The sequence below is a fragment of the Ictidomys tridecemlineatus genome, chromosome 3 (genome assembly GCF_052094955.1).
Source record: "Ictidomys tridecemlineatus isolate mIctTri1 chromosome 3, mIctTri1.hap1, whole genome shotgun sequence".
Classification (NCBI taxonomy): domain Eukaryota; kingdom Metazoa; phylum Chordata; class Mammalia; order Rodentia; family Sciuridae; genus Ictidomys; species Ictidomys tridecemlineatus.
Window position 1 is genome coordinate 147,405,881 of NC_135479.1, and position 18,259 is coordinate 147,424,139.

An 18,259-nucleotide genomic window follows, 5' to 3' on the forward strand; every position below is an offset into this window, starting at 1 on the left:
ACAGAGAAATGACGTCTCCTACAGAGCATTCCTGATTTTTTCATTTTTTATGTTTTTGATTTTTTTCTTTTATATATCAGAAACAAAACTGGGTCAGTTTCAGTTATTTTTGAGTGACTTGCATTGGTGAAAAATACCCAGTATTGGTATATATGCGGTGCCTGCCAAGGCCCTTCTGCGCCTATTGACTCACGAATCAATAAAATGTTTTTCTATGGTAGAAATGGACAGGAGCATCATGTACAACCAGAAGAATGAGAAACTATACTCTGTATATGTATAATATGTCAGAATACATTCTACTGTCGTGTACAACTAATAAGAACAATTTTTTTAAAAATGAATAGGGGCTATTCAAGATAGAAAATAATATAACTTTATGGGCTGTCAGCTGGCCAGTAGTTTTTCAGAGGTGGTTTGCAGACTGAATATTAACTAAAAGAGCCTGATTCTCCTCAAGTTTTGTGGGCTATCTGGTAGATCCATTAGAACCCTGCTGGGCATCGGACATTTAGGGGACTCTAAACAGATAAGCCAGTGCTTTCTTCCCTGTCCTTCCACATCAGCACCCTGACCAGGGAAGAAGATATAGGAGCAACAGAAAAGTATGTAAGGCAGGAAGCCAGAAACTCAGGGAGATCAGGACAAAGTGAGCAAAAGGCTGACAGAATAAGAGGAAAAGGGGGAGCAAGGGAGGAAAGATGGACAAGAGAAAGACACAGCAGGCCAAGGCCAAGCATGTAAAAATGGAACTAAAACACAAGTGGCCCTATTTCCCTGAGGGCAATTACTGCTTTTTGCAATGTGTTTTACTGTAAAGTTTGTTCTGTTCATGATTAACAAAGGAAAGGGAATCAGATCTTGAAAATAACCCTATGCCACTAAGCTAATATTTTAGGAGTCTTTTTATTTTCTGCCCTGAGAGAAGTACAGCACATTTCTGAAAGAGAAACTTACTGATTTTTAGAGAGATGGTTTGGATTTCTAATCTTTGAGGAGCTGAGAGAAGGGAAAAGAATTCCTTTTGTGAGCATACATCCTACCCAGGAGTCTGGACATCTGTCCCCCTGTCCTAAGGTGTTCAGTTCCCTTGGGCCCCGTGAACAGCCAGAGTGGGAGTCTACTGCCTAGAGCCTCAATTGACCCCCATTACTGACTCAAAGTCTCTCTGGGAGAGTCTGACTAAGCCCTGTCTATGATCTGGTGTTGCAGACTCCCCAGTTGCAGATTTCCTGTTCCTCCTCTATTATTCCCCCTCTTTCCTTCTCCCTCACCTCTGTGCCCTTCTCTGAACTCGGATTCTCTCCTCCCATAGGCCTCTGTCCAGCCTTTGTGGCTCTAGGAACGACAGGACAGGGCTCACCATATGCCTTTATGTCAACCTTAAGGAGAGGGAAATGTGGAGCAGGGGTGGGTGTGGGGACCAGCTCTCTGCCCTTCATCCCAGAAATAAAAGTGTATTCTTGGTATTGGAATAGGCATGACATTTGGGGAGACTTGTGTTTCTCTCTCTCCTGGCCCAAGGGCTTTGCAATTTTCCTCTTCGTTGCAACTCTTCCTTTTCATGCAGAGCAGGAAGAGAAGATGAAGCTGGAGAGAGAAGGCAATGAAGACCCTCTGCCATCGCTGCTACCAGCGCCAGGCTTTGCTCAGACTTTCTTTGGAAGACTGCTCCAGTGGGTCAGGCCTGAATGGGACCATGCCCCTCCCCAAGCTCAGAAATCCAGATTAATTCAGACCTTTCCGCAGCGCTTTTTATGTGGTGCGTGTTGGGTAGAGGTTTGTTCATCCAGCCTCCTCGGTGCCCTCTCTATAGCATGGGTCTCTCAGGACTGACCTCTCTGGGCCTTAGGGCCGGGGCAACCAGTCAGGGCATTCAGGCCCAGGCTATAGAAATCAGGCGTTGCGGAAGCCAGGAATTTGGCGGGGGAGTGTGGGTGGGAGGAGCAACTCGAGAAGAGGTGACGTAATCCGATTCCACTTTGGTTCCCGATGAAGAAATTCTGAAGAGTGTCCAGCAGGGGGAGCTCAGGGTGTGTGTCAGAACCCAGCACAGGTTGGCAGGAGCCAAGCCAAAGAACTAACAGAACAATGGAGCTTTGTCTTCTCTTTGGGTTGGTTCTTAATCCCGGAAGGCTTCAGCCAGAAGGGCCTGATGCCCATCCTGGGGGACCCAGCTACCATCTCTCAGAAAATGCCATTTTAACAGGCTTTCTGGAATCTCTCTCTAGAACCAAAACGCATTCTGCGTTGCTCTGACGCCTTTTCTCAGGGTTTCCCAGTTTTTCTTTGTGTGTATATTTTTGTTGTCCTCGGTTTTCCTGCTTTTGTGATTCTGTCAAAGCTGTTTTCTTGTTTCTCTGTGTCACTCTTGACCCACTTGTCAATCCTAAGGAAAAAAAAAAATGCATGGAGATGAACGTACCCATAGGCTGAAAAGATTTCAGAGCTCTGAAAGATTTTAAGATTTGGCACAAGCTAATGCAGAACAAAACCTAAAAATATGCTGTGAAGCAAAAATGGCTAACTCTGCCAGCGTGTGGCGGTGAAGTCACATCTTTCATGTCTTTGTCCTCCAAGTGGGCTGCCCTTGCCCTGTCCTATTTTTGCTGCCCACTGGTTACTACACCCTGCCCCCCTCCCCCAACCACTGATGCCCAATGCCCATCTCCTTCCCATATCATCCAGACCAAGGTTTTCTTGTTTCTTTTAAAGAAGCTGCCTACACCAGAAGGAGTATAACTCCCGACAGTGTTATTGTTTTTTCCTAAAAAAGACAGCCCCCCTCATTTCCAGAAAATACTTGGAACTCTTAGGCTCAAGGACCAGGGACTCCAGGTGAGAAGTGGAGAGACAGCCATGTGTCCTTTGTCTTTCTCTCCAAATCACCCTCACATAGTCTAGATCTGTCTCAACCTTTGACGGGAACAGAATTTTATATTCTCTTTTAGAAATTTTGGGCCTTGGGGATTTTTTTTAAAAAAAATGTGAATGATCATTATTTGAAGGTGCTAGAACATTCCATGACAGTCAAGAGACACCCTCATCAAGTGACAGAAGACTACTTTGCCCAGAACTCACTGAGGGCTCTGGGGCAGTGAGGCTTAACAGCGGTGTATCTCAGTTCCAGCCCTGAATACTTGTATTAAGGTGGTGGGGATGAGGTAGCTTCCTAATTTCTTCTTTCATGGACCCTGCCTCCAAATCTGTCCCATTCTATTTATGTTCCCATCAGTTTTCAGGCTCTAGTCCTGTGTGTCCCCGAGAGGAAGAGACTAATTTTGATCTGATAGGAAAGGATACTTTTCATTTGGGACACTTTAACTTTCTCCAAGATCCAAGGAAGGTAGTGGTGATTTGATCTGATCACACCTGGCCCTGCCTTGCTCAAATCCAGGTAGCTGCTGTTATTTCCTAGTTCTAGAATCTGGTTGGAGGGAGGAGGGGGCAGACAGGCAACAGGATGCAGTTCAACTTATAAAAAAAAAAAAAAACTCCACACTTGCTTGCCCTTGCCAGGTCCTGGCCTTACAGAGAGGATGAATGAGACCAAGGTCTGGTCCCCATGGAGTAAATGCTTCCATTGGACTGACCCCTGTGTCACTGAACAAGAGTGAAATGAAATTGTTACAGAAAAACCCAGTGCTGCAAAATCATCAGGCAGGCTGCCTCTGCAGTGCAATTCATAATCTGTGACTTCCAAACAACAACAAGGTTATATTACTTTCTAAATTAAGCTTTGCATTACTTAGGAACTAACAAAGCACTCCTTCCCACAGACACTGTTTCCAAATTAAATATCTTGTGCTTATTCAAATGTTGATGAACTGAAAATGGGAAGGTTTCTTTTTTAGGTAGCAAAGAGAGGTGGGTCCCTAGAAAAGAGTGAGGGGCACTGTGGGGAAAGGGAAAGGGTAGTGAGGTAACAGTTGGGAAGGGACATGATTAAGTAAATAAATGGATAAAATGTTTCTAAAATTATTAGGTCTGGATAAATGTAGGTTAAAGGGGCTTATTATGATCAAGTACTTAGCATACTTTCAAGTGGAAAACTTGGGGAGTGGCTATTTCCCTGCTTCTAATCAGTAGGAGTCAGAGGAAATGAAGGTCAACTGCCAAGGCCAATGTACTTTTCTCTAGAAACATTCGTTGAAAGAGCAGAACCTTTGTGTTCAGAAAAGCTGCAGGTAACATTCAGTGTAGAGATGGAAGCATAACCTGAATGAGCTAACTTCCAGGGTTCTCTTCTCCATTGAAAAACAAAAGAACCTTAAGAGGCCCATAGAACATCTGGAGAGAAGTAGTTGAAAAGCTCATGGTCATGAAAAGCTCATGGTTGAAAACCCACCTGCCAGGGACGCCCTCCAAGGCTGCCTCTGTACCAGTTGTTTCATAAGCTTGTACCTAGTTTCTTGCCTTGCAATGGTGTGAGCCATCTTGGCAAATGATGTTTTAGAAAGCTCTGGCTTGCAAGAATTCTGTCTGCAATATTTAGATTGGCTACTAAGACTCTCACTTTTTCATACAAGCTGTCCCAAACTTGTCTCTGGGTCTCTTCTGCAAGGTCATCAATTATGTGGGGGTGATGTAACTTGAAATCCATGGTTCCTTCGGAAGCCATTTTCACAGGAGTTGGCTGGTTGGAAGGAACAGAAATGGAGCTGGTATGGGGTAAGGTAAGGGGGTAAATGACTCCAGGGTTAGCCAGACAGTGTTTTCCATGAGGCTAAAGGACTAAGGGGCTCTGCCTGCAGCAAAAGATTCATTCATAGAGGCAGAGAGCTGTCCATGACCCCTGCAGCTCCAGGGCACAGCCTTGAAGAGGCTGTTTTCTGGTCTTGGCTCTGCCCAGCTTAGCTGTTTATCCCTGGGTCGCTTACCAGTTTCAATTTCATTTCCTTCAAGTGAAAAATATTGGAGTAGACATCTCTAAGTTTCCAATAACCTTAGACTTTGTCATTCTGTATGATCATATATTTTAGTTTAAAATATTAATAAAATCTTTTACCTCTATGGTGTCTCATAAAACATTTTCACCTACTTATCTCATTTGGTACTCTCAACAACCCTGAAAGATGAGCAAGAGAAATTATTCCCCCCCCATTTTCCAGATTAAGAAACCGAGGATTGGGAGGATTTGCCATCACATAAATAACACGTAGAAACCTAAGACTAGAGCCCAGATCTTCCAACTTAAGCTTGATTCTTCATCCTCTTGGGGGTGGGGATCTACTGTGCCTTCCATATCAAATAACTATGGATCTTCTCACCCAAAAGATTAACTTGGGGCTTTAAGTTGCTTTAACCTGAATCTGGGCCCCAGGGTAACATTCCCTCTGCCTCCCTCATGAACCTGTGTGTGCATACGTACGTATGTGCATGCCTTTCTTCTCTAACCAGATAGAAAGCTCCCTGGAGGTCCAGGCCTTGTGTTTTCTCTTCTCTTCCTCCCCCACCCAGCAAGTCTTAACAGAGCCAAGCACCTAGCCAGGCTGCTACCCTGCCAGGAAGACGGAAAACAAAGCAGGAAGTGAGGCAGGTCACTGGGACAGATGTCTGTTTCCACACTTGGCTACTCATTCTACCACAACTGGTATCTTTGTACATGCCCTGCCTGTCACACATATTTCCTGCTTCTAGAACATAGCACAATTTCCCGTGGTGGAGGTAATAGCAGCAGTACTCTCCTCAGCATGATTTTCCAGGCACAAGATGGACTTACAGGCCAGAGACATGAGGCTCTGGCCTTGCACGTCCCAGGAACAAGACATAAGAAGGCAGGTTCACTGCCCTAGCTGGGGGAATAGAGGAGGATTAGTAGGAGGAGCTGCTATGGGTAGAAATTGGGTGGAAGAGGTGGTGCTAAAGGAGAGATTGTCCAGAGCATCTGAATGAGGCTGCCAAGGACATCCTGGATGACCTTCTGGCAGTGGGAGGGGAGGTGGACAAATGTAATGTCCTAGTAAGAACTGAGCCCAAGTCTGGATGGGTTCTCAGACCACTGGCACACACACTTGGCACCAAGCCTCAGAGGAATCTTGTTTTATCTCCTAATGTCACCAATAGCTGTGACATTGGTCCTTTCAGGAGGGACGGTAAGGAAGCAACATTCACTGGTAATCTGGAGAGAAGGACAATTGACCCAGTAATAGAGACCTCCCTAATTTAAGTCCTTTGCTCATTATTACCCTGCTCTCTCTTCATTATCCTAGTCTCTGAGTCCTTACTTTCCCAGATCGGGTGGAGAGGGAAAAGGATTTCAAGACTGTGGTAAGAGGGTTACTCCCAAAGAAATGAGACCATCCCACACCCTAGGGACTGACTCAGTTGAGCTCCACTTTACAGAAATCCTATTGGATCTCAGCAGTCAGAAGACTGCGAATTCCAGCTGAAGGATATCTCTCTCCCCACTAGTATATACCAATGACTCCACTGTGAGAAGAATCCAAGTGTGATAGAGTATTAGAGTCGACAGAAACCCACAAGATTACACATTGATCTAACACCCTCGCTGGTAGGGAGGGGAGCTGCATGTCTATGACGTGTGTCCAAGGCCACCCAGGAAGTTAATGAAATCATCTGGACTAGAACACAAAAGTCTTTGGTTAGTTTGGTTTTATTGGTGTATTACAATTATACGTAAGAGTGGAATTTGTGCATATCCATATATACACACAAAATAACAGTATAATTTGGCCAGTCATGTAAAACACAAAGAATTGACTCAACAACACACTAGCTCTTTTCCTATCTTGCTTGGCTCTACCCCTTAGATGCCAAAGATTTTCACAGGGAAATCAGCCAAGGAAGAGAAGTTTGAATTTATAACACTTCTTTGTAGAAGCAACCATTGTAGCCATGCCTGGGGAACTCTGCCCCTGCCTCTCTGCATCTGGCTAACTTGCTGTTCTAAGAGCCCTCTGGCTGCCAACCTACCCCTGTGGCCCCAAACAGTGCCTGGTCTCATACTAGTTTCATCAATCAGAATATCTCGGCATTTACTCTTGGAGAGAGGCAGGGTGGGGAGTACCACGCCACATTCAAGGTGAAAGTGAAGCATTCTGCACAGACACTTCATAAATATTCCATAAGAAAAGAATAAAATTTCAACTCTTCCACTCTCACTTCAGTTCACTGCTCCCAAAGGCACCCAACAAACCTGCATTCAACCTGTTAGATCAAGTCAATTCAAATAAATAGATATTTATTGAGCTAATATTGGAAAGGCAATATACCAGGTATTCGGTTCTGTACGAAGAATTCACAGGGTAAAGAACAGGGGGCTCCAGAGAAAATTACATTCAAAATTACTGCCACAAAGCAGTAAAGAGTAAAAGCAGCAGTAAAAGAAGTTTCGTGATGTAACAAATGACTACTTGTAAAATTAGTGGAATAGGTCATAAAAGCTACAGATAAATAAGAGAACATTGAAAATTGAATGGTCCATGGAAGTTTGCAGAAGAGGAAGAATTTGATGAATGCTTTAAAAGATAGGAAGAACTTAGAGGGTGAAAAGAAGGAGAGAGCATTTCAGAAATTGGTAATTATGATAAAAGGCATAAAGATAGAAAAATTCAAGTTAATTGAGGGTAGTGAGTAATAACAACTATAGCAATAGACAGTGCTTATAGTGTGTCAGCATGCTATTTTTTTTAGTTGTAGATGAACACACAGTCTTTTTTTATTTTTATGTGGTGCTGAGGATTGAACCCAGTGCCTCACACATGCAAGGCAAGCACTTTACCACTGAGCTACAGCCTCAGCCCCAGCATGCTATTCTTAACACCTAACATTTATTAATTCTCTTGATTCTCACACAACCCAAATTATTATTATTATTATTATGCTATTTCCTCAGTTGAGGAAACTGAGTCATAGAGAGGATTAAGTTACTTAGCTGAGCGCACAGCTCACAGGCACTAAACCAGATTTTGAGTCCTGGGGCTACATGTTCAGCCGCTTTGCTTTTTCAATGGAAGAAGTTGTTAGAAAGGCTCCTTGGGGCAAATCTCAGAGGATCTTGGATACTACTATGTTAACAAGTGTAGGCTTGATTCTGGGGCCATAGGGAACCATCAAGAAAACCATCAAGGATTTTCTGAGAGGGGAATGGATCTGGATTAAATTGAGACACAAAAAAGAAGAAAATCTAAAGGACACATAGAAAAATGCACTGAGGAATTTATTAGCACAGGTATGAAGATTCCTTTTCACCAAGTATCATTCTAGATCTGCTTATGGTGGCCTCTCAGGTCATCAACTGCCAAGGAACCAAATTGTTGGTCTGTGGCACTGAGGGTAAAACCAAAAGGTAAGGGGCCCTCAAGTCTGCCCAGACATGTTTTCAAAATGTAGGGGCTGAGCCAGGATTGGAAACTGCCATGGATAAAGAGATGGGAGAGTGGAGGGACAGAGATGTCCAGAGCAGGTGAGAAGTCAGCTGACGGACTTGGGACCTCACGTGTGTGCTTTAGCAGTTATATCAAGCATGACTGAGGAGCTTCTGGAAGGAAAAAAAAAGTCAACTATCTCCTTAATTGTTCTGTAATTGCAGATAATTTTTTTTTCTGCAGTTCCTTCCCTCTTTTTACACAGTAAAATGGAAAATCTTTTTTCAGGCACAGAAAACTTTCCTTTCTCTTTAAATGAGAAATTATACCCCAATGATACAAATGTATGAATTACCAAGATCTTTGTAATGTCATGTATAGCTAAAAAAAAATTAAATTAAAAAAAGACTCAATTTTGCTAAATACATTCCATCAAGGACTATAAAGCTGGACCTGTTCTTCTCATGACCCTCCACTAACATGACCCTCCACTATGGTTAACGTGGGACAGATGAAGTAATAGAACCTCTGAAAGGGTTGTAATTGAAACAAGAGCTTTTTTCTTTCTTTCTTTCTTTTTTTAAACTTTTCCAGGAACTGTGTACACAAAAGAACCTGCTCAACCCACTGGAGTTTAAAAAAAAAATCAAATAATTTGAACACTGAGCAGAGATTAGATAGATAGTTGCCTTGGATGGGGCTTTGGGAACAAAATCACAGGAAGCGAAGCATCATCCGTTCAGAGGGACTTCAGGGAATATCAAGTGTGTGAGTGTTCGTTCGGCTTCTGAGTCACAAAGCAGGGATTGTGGGGCTGATCTCAGGCTGGGCTCCAAGCAGAATTATGTACTTATCCTTGTAAATTGTGATATTCAGTATAAACATTGCCTGAATTCATGGCCACACCTTCATGGCCTCACTTTTGGAAATGGACTGCAAATGAGTTCCAAGCAGCTGTTTTGTGTCTACCCTGAGAAAACCAACAGATAACTGGTATATGGGAAGGGTGAGGAATGGTTGTGAACACCATTTAAGTTCTGTTCTTTAAAAAAAAAAAAAAAAAAAATATATATATATATATATATATATATATATATTCATTTTAGTAATGAGCAGATAAGCTTGTGTTAAAATTAGGGCAAAAAATAATTCGAGAACTTCAGTGTGGCTGTGGAAGACATACCCTCTTCAAGAGCACGTGCTTGGGAATGGTGAACTGAGGTTATTGGCCTCTACAGCCTCTGCTTTCTTTTCAGCTGCTGCTACTTTAGTTCATGCCTGATGAAGAGGCACTTATGATTGGAGCTGTGCCTACAGGAGGAGTTTGGAAATAAGTCACCTTCCCAGACTTAAATCTTAGAAACAAAGCCAATGCTTCTAGGCTCCTGGAATCACCCAGAATTCTTCCCCTTCAGGCAGATCTGGGATCTCTGACATGGAGAATAAATCTGCTATTAGTCAGCTTTCCATCACTGGGACCAAATGCTTGAGATAATCAATGTATAAGAAGGAAAAGTTTATTTGGGCTTATGGTTTCAATCCAAGGTTGTTTGACCCTATTGCTTTGGACCTGTGGCAGCACAGTATATCATTGCAAGAGCATGTTGCAGAGGAGCTACCTCATTGTAGCTGGGAAGCAAAGAGAGAAGCGTGGAATGAGGTCCCAATAGGCCCTTCAACATTTTGCCTGCAGTGACCTAACTTCCTTCTGCTAGGCCTTACCCCCCCCCCCTTAAATGTACCACCACCTCCCAATAACACCACAGGCTGGTGGCCTTTAACACATGGCCTTTGGAGGCATTCAAGATCCAAAATATAACACTTGAGTATTCACATAACCTGCAGCCACAGTTCTTTCTAGGTTGACCCTGTCCGTGTGTTGGCCTGAGTCCCTGAAACTCTTACCCTGGTTTCCACTCTAAGTTCAGGCTTAATTGTCCCACCTGGAATTGTTTTCTCATTCTAAACTAGATACTCAATCCAACCCATCCAGCCTTATCCCTTTTCCCCTGCTAGCTGGACTCATCTGTTATGCCAGGCCATGGGATGGTTGTGCCACAGGATTGGTACTTTAGTCTTTTTGGACCCTTGTGTGGGTTTCTGTTTATTTAATTCACTGCTTTTCAACAGCAGTAATACTGCTCCCTAGGTGGCACTGATGGCATTTACTGAGGGGCAACTAAAGATATTAGGGGTCCAGTTGTTGGAAATAGCAGGGATCCTGGGGTCCTAGATACCTTAGGAGTCAAGAATAAACACTTGGAGACTAATCAGCTCGGTTGGTAGGGCAAGAATTTTACTTCTACATGCTGAAGGGTACATAGCAATCAAAACCAAAGCAGGCACACCTAGCAGGCAGTCTCCTCAACTTTTGTCCTTGACGCAAGAGTACTTGGCCATTGCCCATTGGTGGGGATTGATTGCAAAATCTTTGTCCTGAATAGCTACTGAGGAAAGGGACACAGCCACCACTTGTTAGTCAGGACTGATTGGCCTATCTCTTACTGGGTCATTAAAAAAAAATATATATATATATATATACCTTTAGTGATCCTCATCTCCCTGTGTCCCCTTGTGGTGGGAAAGTTTCCCTCGGTTGAGTGCCTTTGGCATACACACACACCCATAGAAGAAGTGAAGGTGGTAGGGGATGCAGGAGGTGCAGATTCGTCATTGTAAGAAGATGGCAATCAGGTAGTGAGGGGATGAGCCTACTTCTTTCATAGTCATGCACAGCACAAGGCACCACAATCAAGAAATGTGCATCTAGCTGGGTATGGCAGCCCATGCCTATAATCCCTGCAACTCAGGAGGCTGAGGCAGGAGAAGCGTAAGTCTGAGGCCAACCTCAACAAGTTAGCAAGGCCCTAAGCAATTTAGTGAGACCCTGTCTAAAAAATAAAAATAAAAAGGGCTGGGGATGTTGCTCAGTGGTGAAGCACCCCAGGTTAAATCCCTGGTACCAAAAACGAACAAACAAAAAACCCAAAATGTGTGTCCTGTGTAACTTTCAAAAGTCACATCGGACATGAGTATGAAAACCCTATTTATAGCTAGGTGTAGTTCCACATACCTGTAATTACAGCAGCTTGGGAGGCTGAGACAGGAGGATTGTGAGTTCAAAGGTAGCCTCAGCAACTTGGTGAGGCCCTAATACCAAAAAAAGGGCTGGGGATGTGGCTCAGTGGTTGAATGTTCAATCCCTGGTACCAAGAAAAAAAAAAAGAAAATCATATTTCTATTTATCTGGATGTGAAACTCAATCCCATTTTATGTGGACACACAGATTACTTTTATGAAGTTCTAATGTAAACTAGATTTTTTCAGTAAATGCCCCATAAATATTTTTAAAGCAAGAGAAGAATGACTTTGTTTGATTGAGAACTTTACCAACAGTAGTCACGGTGTCAGAAAACCATGCCACTGGCAGCAACATCTTGTATTTGAGCTGCCTGAACACCTAGCACCACCTACATTTGTCTGTCACTACTTCATTATGCCTTCTGGTGAGTCAACCCCAAGCATCAGCACATTCCAGCACATGATATTTTATTAGAAATTCTTTATTCTTCTTTACCAGTATTTTTCTTTATTTTATAGTTAAGACATTACATTGAGTTTTTAAAAATCCCTGAGTAGAAGGCTATATTGTTTGTAAATTTATTTTCAGAATAGTAAAGATACTATAACAAAACATTCATTTAAAAATAGGACACTGGGTCTGATAGGGTTGACAGTCATTAACCCAAGTGGAAACAGTGGCACTGTCTGTTGCAGGCAGCGAGGGGCCATGACAATGTTGGTATGTTCTGTGAGAAGACTGTGCTGCCTATCAAGAGGTCTCTTGGGTGGTATCTGCTTAAGGAACTGACCTCTTTCCAAATGCCACCATTTATTCTCACCAGGATCAGAAATTTTCAGAATACAGAGTCACTCAAATCAATCAAATCTATAAGCCTCATCTCATACCCTGCTTCCCAATTTACCCAGGGACACATTTCTTCCCCCAAACTGAAAGGCTTCTGTCCACTGTGGAGCGGAGCCCTGGGAGGGCAACAATGGGTGAAAGAGATTGCCAGGCAAAGGAAACTCAGGGAGGCAGGAGAGCCTGGGAAAGGAACTTCCTCTTCACTACAGTCTATTACACCCCAGTCATGGCAAGGGCGCAAAAGGAAGGGTCTCTCCTCTGCACAGAGCTTGAGTGAGCACTGCCAAGTTATGGGAACTTGGACTTTTGTTTATTTCAACTCAAGTTGACCCTTTCACTTCCATCCGTCTACCACTACCACCATCACCACACCTACCTTCACACAGTCTTCTGTCCCACAATATACAATACAGTTGATGAAATGTCTACTACTAAGTGACATGCACATTCTGGACTTGTCTTTGTTTGCTTACACCCAAATCACCTACCTTGATTGCATTTTTGTGAGGCCCACCTATTTCACACAGTCTCTGGCATTTCTTCAACAGATGGCTAATCTCATCCATTGTGTGTGAATTTACTACCCAACTCCAAATGTGATCTCCAAATTCCTGATCTCCAAATAGAGAGGGAAGCTTCCCATCGTTGCTTCCATCCCTTGCCATAATTGATGTCAGAAATGAAGGCTGAGATCATCTCCACTCCTTTCCTGTTCTGCACCAGCCTCCACAGCAAGGACAGTTTTCCTGATCCTTATCTGAGTTTGGTAAATCAGACTCCTGCCTCACTCTAACTCTCCCCTGGGAGGCAAAGTCCAAGAACAGACCAAATTGAAGACCATTCACATTGTCACAGTAACTCACGATGGTTCAGAGGACATGATTTAGGCATCAGGTTATTTGGTTTCATGTTTGTTTGTTGTTTTTCAATATACAGTGACTTCCACTCACATGGACTGGCTAGAGATGGAGTGGTGGTGAACTGATCAACCAGTCTAAGAATTATCACATGCAACAGAGAGGGAGAATGATTTTCAAAGAATCACTAATGAAATAAAATTATTTCAAAACTATATTAAACTAGTTTAGCTACTTTTTGATGGTTTAGAAAAGATGAATTTGGGGAAGCGTCGTCTTCTGCACATTCATTTTTATATTACAGACTGCAGTAGTATTTCCTCAAGCTCTTTGTCTCAGTTACTCAAGTCGTCTCAGTTCTGTGGTTGTTCTCTGTGCACTTTGAGTTGAAACATTTGCTATTCTTTCTGCAAAAATCCATGTCACTTTAACTTCCTGTCACATCAGCCCACCTTGTATCACCTTCAAGAATTTCAATGATGCAGTGTGAAGAAGCTTCCCTCATCAAATCAAAAATTTATGGGAGTGCACTTCTATAAGATCTTAATTTAATGTCATTCTTGCTTAATCAATGAAAATACAATAACTATAGCACCAATTCATAATTTTGCCCCCAATTTTTAAAATATTGAATAAATATTAAACTAAAATTCAGGTAGAAGGAATATTTGAAATTCTACCTCACTGGTTCAATCATTTAATTATTCATTAAACAAATATTTATTAAGCATCCGTCATTTGGCCAACACTGTATTAGTCACTGGAAATAGTAAGACAGTGAATCATGATCCCAGTTCTCAAGGAACTCAGTTTAAACAGGAAAAGGCATAAGGGTCCCACTATGGAGGTTTTCCATAAGCTCAGTGGTGACACAAAGGAACTAAATGACCAACAAAACTTAAGGAGAAGGGGTTCCAGATAAAGGACAGTAGAAATTTGTCCATAAAACATAGCAAAGAGCAACATTTCAGAAAAATGGAAGACCATGTGCTAGTGTACAGTGGCAGGTTACATTATAGTAGTTTCTGGGAATTAGAAGCAGTTTGGTGGGACTAGTATCTAAGATCCTGTAAGAAGTGAGGCTGGAAGGGCTCAATCCTAAATGGTCTCGAATACCTTGATGAATGGGCTGGACTTCTTTCAGTGGGCAGTGGAGTAACTGATAGGTACCAAATGGGGAAGGGACACAATCAGACCCAAGTTTGGAAAGATCATGGTGCAGTCCGTGTGGTTGGATGTGTGGCAGGACCAGGGGCAAGGGGTGCAGCTGAGGGACTGCTGAACACTGAAATCTTGAGTTCCTCTTCCATAGGGTAGACATGAGGCTGGGAAGCATTTGCCCAGTGAGTGATAACATTGCCCAGCTCTCTTCAAGTGGAGCCATGGGACCAGTTTAGGCTAAAGAACTCTAGGAAAAAAGGTGTAGGTCACTCAGGCCAAGTGTGTAGGGAACTATTTCAAGATGTCTTTCCTTCTACAGCAACCCCGAAGTCCTCATGTAGAAAATGTTTGTGGGTCAGGTTGAAAGAAACCTGCATCCCTGAGTTATAGAAGAAGTGTCCAAAAGAGCAACCTAATCAAGAATACCTACACTGAACTTATCATGAGGAAAAAATGAAATTTTATTATATTAAGTCTCATAGATCTAAATATTATTAAAGCTCCTAGGTTGCCCTATTGCCAGAGGAACATTAGGAAATTTTGCAAAATTTGAAGTGAGATGCAGACTTTTTATGTTATACATTGAAGTACAGGAGCCTGTATTAGTTGGTCTCATTAATCAAGCTAATTAGTCAGCTCCAGAGCAAGAGAGAACTAATAGGAAAGAGCAGCGGGGGTGAGGAGGTGGGAGGGGAGCGGGAGCAGGAGCAGGAGTGGGAGCGGGATTTATTAGAAGAATATGCTTGTGTGATTATAGAGAATATGCATTCCCCGCAATAGGTTACCTGCAAGCTGGGAGATGGCGGCAGGTCTCAACACAAGCCTGAAAGCCCTAGAAACAGGGAAACTAATTGTGTGGTCCTCAATTTCAGATGGAAGACCTGAGAATGCAGGTGGGGATGGGGAGGATGGAGTGGAGGACACTAGTGTAAGTCTCAGAGTCCATAGGCCAGAGATTCTGGAGTTTTGATGTACAAGGGTAGGAGAAGAAGGTCGTCCCAGCTCCAATAGAGAGTGCATTTAGCTTTCATCTGCGTTTTCCTCTATCCAGGTCCTCAGCCAACTGAAGAATACCTGCCTATGTTAAGGGGGACTCTTCTCTACTGAACCCACACTCATATGCCAATCTCCTATAGAAATATTCTCTCAGACAACATCCAAAATCATACTCTGTCAGCTATCTAGGCATTCCTTAATCTAGTCAAGTGGATGGTTAAAGATCAGTGGAAAATGGAATAAAGAGAGACAGTAATGTGTGACTACCATGAGAAGGCAGAGGATAGGGATCCAGAGCATCGGAAGCAACAGCTCTTCAACTGGAGAAGGGAAGGAGAAATTACATTCTTATATTAAATAGGAGGAATGATACATTGCTAGAGACATCTATAAGTGATCAGTAAGAAGTTGCCTACTAGCTACACTTTCTCTGAGAAGAAGGTAGTAAAGGCATTTTCTGAGAAACTAAGAGGTTGGAAGTCAGGGTCTTGCAAAAAAAGGCAAATACTAAGAGTAAGTTTTTGAAAAATGGGAGAAGAGATATTTCACAAATGGAACTCACCAGGCCACACAGCTAAATAAATTTTCTTCAGCCCACCACATCACTAAGGTATAGTGGGCAGAGAGGTGGGTTTTAGGATTAATCTAAGATTAAGGGATCGCAATGTGCAATGCAAAAACAAAGGGGTGGTGGAATGGATTCCATAAGTTAGGAAAGGCCTAGCTGCTTTAACAACAACAACAACAACAACAAAACTAAACCAAAACAACAACCCAGCAATAATTCAGTGTTTCAAAAAGAGTATTCAATTCTGAGTAAAATGGAGCAAACGAATTAAATGGCACCTGGTGAGTGGGGAAGACCAGAATTTTAAGTACCATAAAACATGTGATGAGTTTTCTCCATCAATAACTCAGGCTGAACTCTAAACTACCCGAAAGCTGAAAGTGGGCATTTGCCTGGGAAGAGTTCTAGAGAAAGCCTCCTCTATTTTTCTGGTTCAAAGACTAGGAAAAGGTCATTCAATGATCAGAGAGAATGAGGAGAAAATAACTTTTTTTCTCTTTCCCCATCTCTCACACCCAGCTCCAAAGAAATCCCATGGCGGCATGGCAGAGTGAGCAACAGTAGCCAAAACAGGGACTGCAGGAGTCCAAAGTGTAGATGAAGGGAGGAGAACCTAGTTCTCTGAGAAATAGAGCCGGGATTTTCAGTTTTTTTAATGTCCTAGTCCTGTATGGCACATGCATAGATCTAACCATAAACAGCATGTCATCGACTTTAAGACTGAACTACAGAACAGGTCATGGTCAAGGTCGCAGACTAGCCACTGGGTGTTACATATGTGTGCAAGACAGATTTGAATATGATTTAATAGGCTCTGATATGAGAATCTACATATATACACAAGCATATGTCAAGCTAGGAACCATGGCCTATGGCTGTGTTTTACTTAACTTTATCATTGCTGTGGCCAAGACACCAACAAGAAAAACTTAGAGAACAAAACGTTTACACAGGGTCAAGGTTTCAGTGGTCTCAGTTCATAGATTGTCGACTCTGTTGTTCTGGGTTCAAGGTGAGGCAGCCCATCATGGGGGAAGGGCCCAACAGAGGAAAGATGCTCGCTTCAGGGCAGCCAATAGGCAGAGACAGAGACAGAGAGAGAAAGAGTGTGGGGCAGTGGTTACAGGGGTGAAGAACCCTTTCAGGATATGACCCCAGTGACCCACTGCCTATAATAACCAGCCATGTTCCACCTGCCTATAGTAACCAGCAAGACAGTCCATTCACCCTGGAGTGGACTGAAGGTTACAGCTCTCCCAATTCAGCCTTTTCACCTCTGAATATCCCTGCACTAGTACAGGACCCTGTGCAGGGGACACCTCACATCTAAACCAAATAGGTTCTAATCCTCTCTACGTGAGATACCGAGGGCAGGAGAATCACATATTCAAGGCCTACCTGAGCAACTTAGTGAGACCATGTCTCAAAAAACAAAAATAAAAAGAGGCTTTGGAAGTATCTCAGTGGTAGAGCACTTGCTTTCCCTGACATCCCCAAGGCTCTGGGTTCAATAGCTAGTATGTCTCTCTCTCTCTCTCTCTCTCTCTCTCTCTCTCTCTCTCTCTCTCAAACACACACACACACACACACACACATACACACACACACACATACACGCACATGAAAAGAAACAAACCAAAAGCAGGGCTTGAGAGAACAAATTCAACCCTTCTGCACCTCCCATCCTGTGAAGATACACCAACAAGGTGCTTTGACCTTGGACTTGCCATTCTCCAGAGCTATGGGAATTCAATACATTTGGAAAACCCCTAATTCCTACAGGCCCTGGAAACCTTTCTGGATCATTTCTATATCAGATTACTTATAATCGTATGCACCAAGACATTATTTATCAGAAAAACTTCAGAAATGCTGTTTACACTGCAAGAACCAATTTGACCCTTAGCAAATAATTCCACATAAATTGCCACTTCTTTTCCAGAAGCAGCAGTTCATCTCCAAGATGGATAGACATGGACATCAGCTGGACCCTGTTTCCTGCATGTAATGATATACTCAGCATGCAAAATGCTTTCACTGGATCATCATTTTGGGGAAGCTCAGAGGATTTGCTCTGAGCTCATTACTCATTCCAAGGATCGGAGCACATTTTATTGTGAAATCACAGACCAATTTTTAATGTCATTTCCAAGTTCTGATGGAAAGTCTTTTATGTATTCCAATAGTCATCAAGTGTTTTTATCCATCATCCCCTAGGCTGGAATATTATGTTATTCCATTTTACCAGAGTAATGTCAAAATGATGTTAGTTGTACAGCTGCCTCGGCCTCCAGAAGACTCTGGACCATGGCCAGGCTGCAGACTTTCCTGGTGGATTGCTCTGATGACAAGGGGTGGGGGGTTGAGGGTATTAAGCACAGTATTGAAAAAGTCTCACAAAATGATAATAATGCTTACA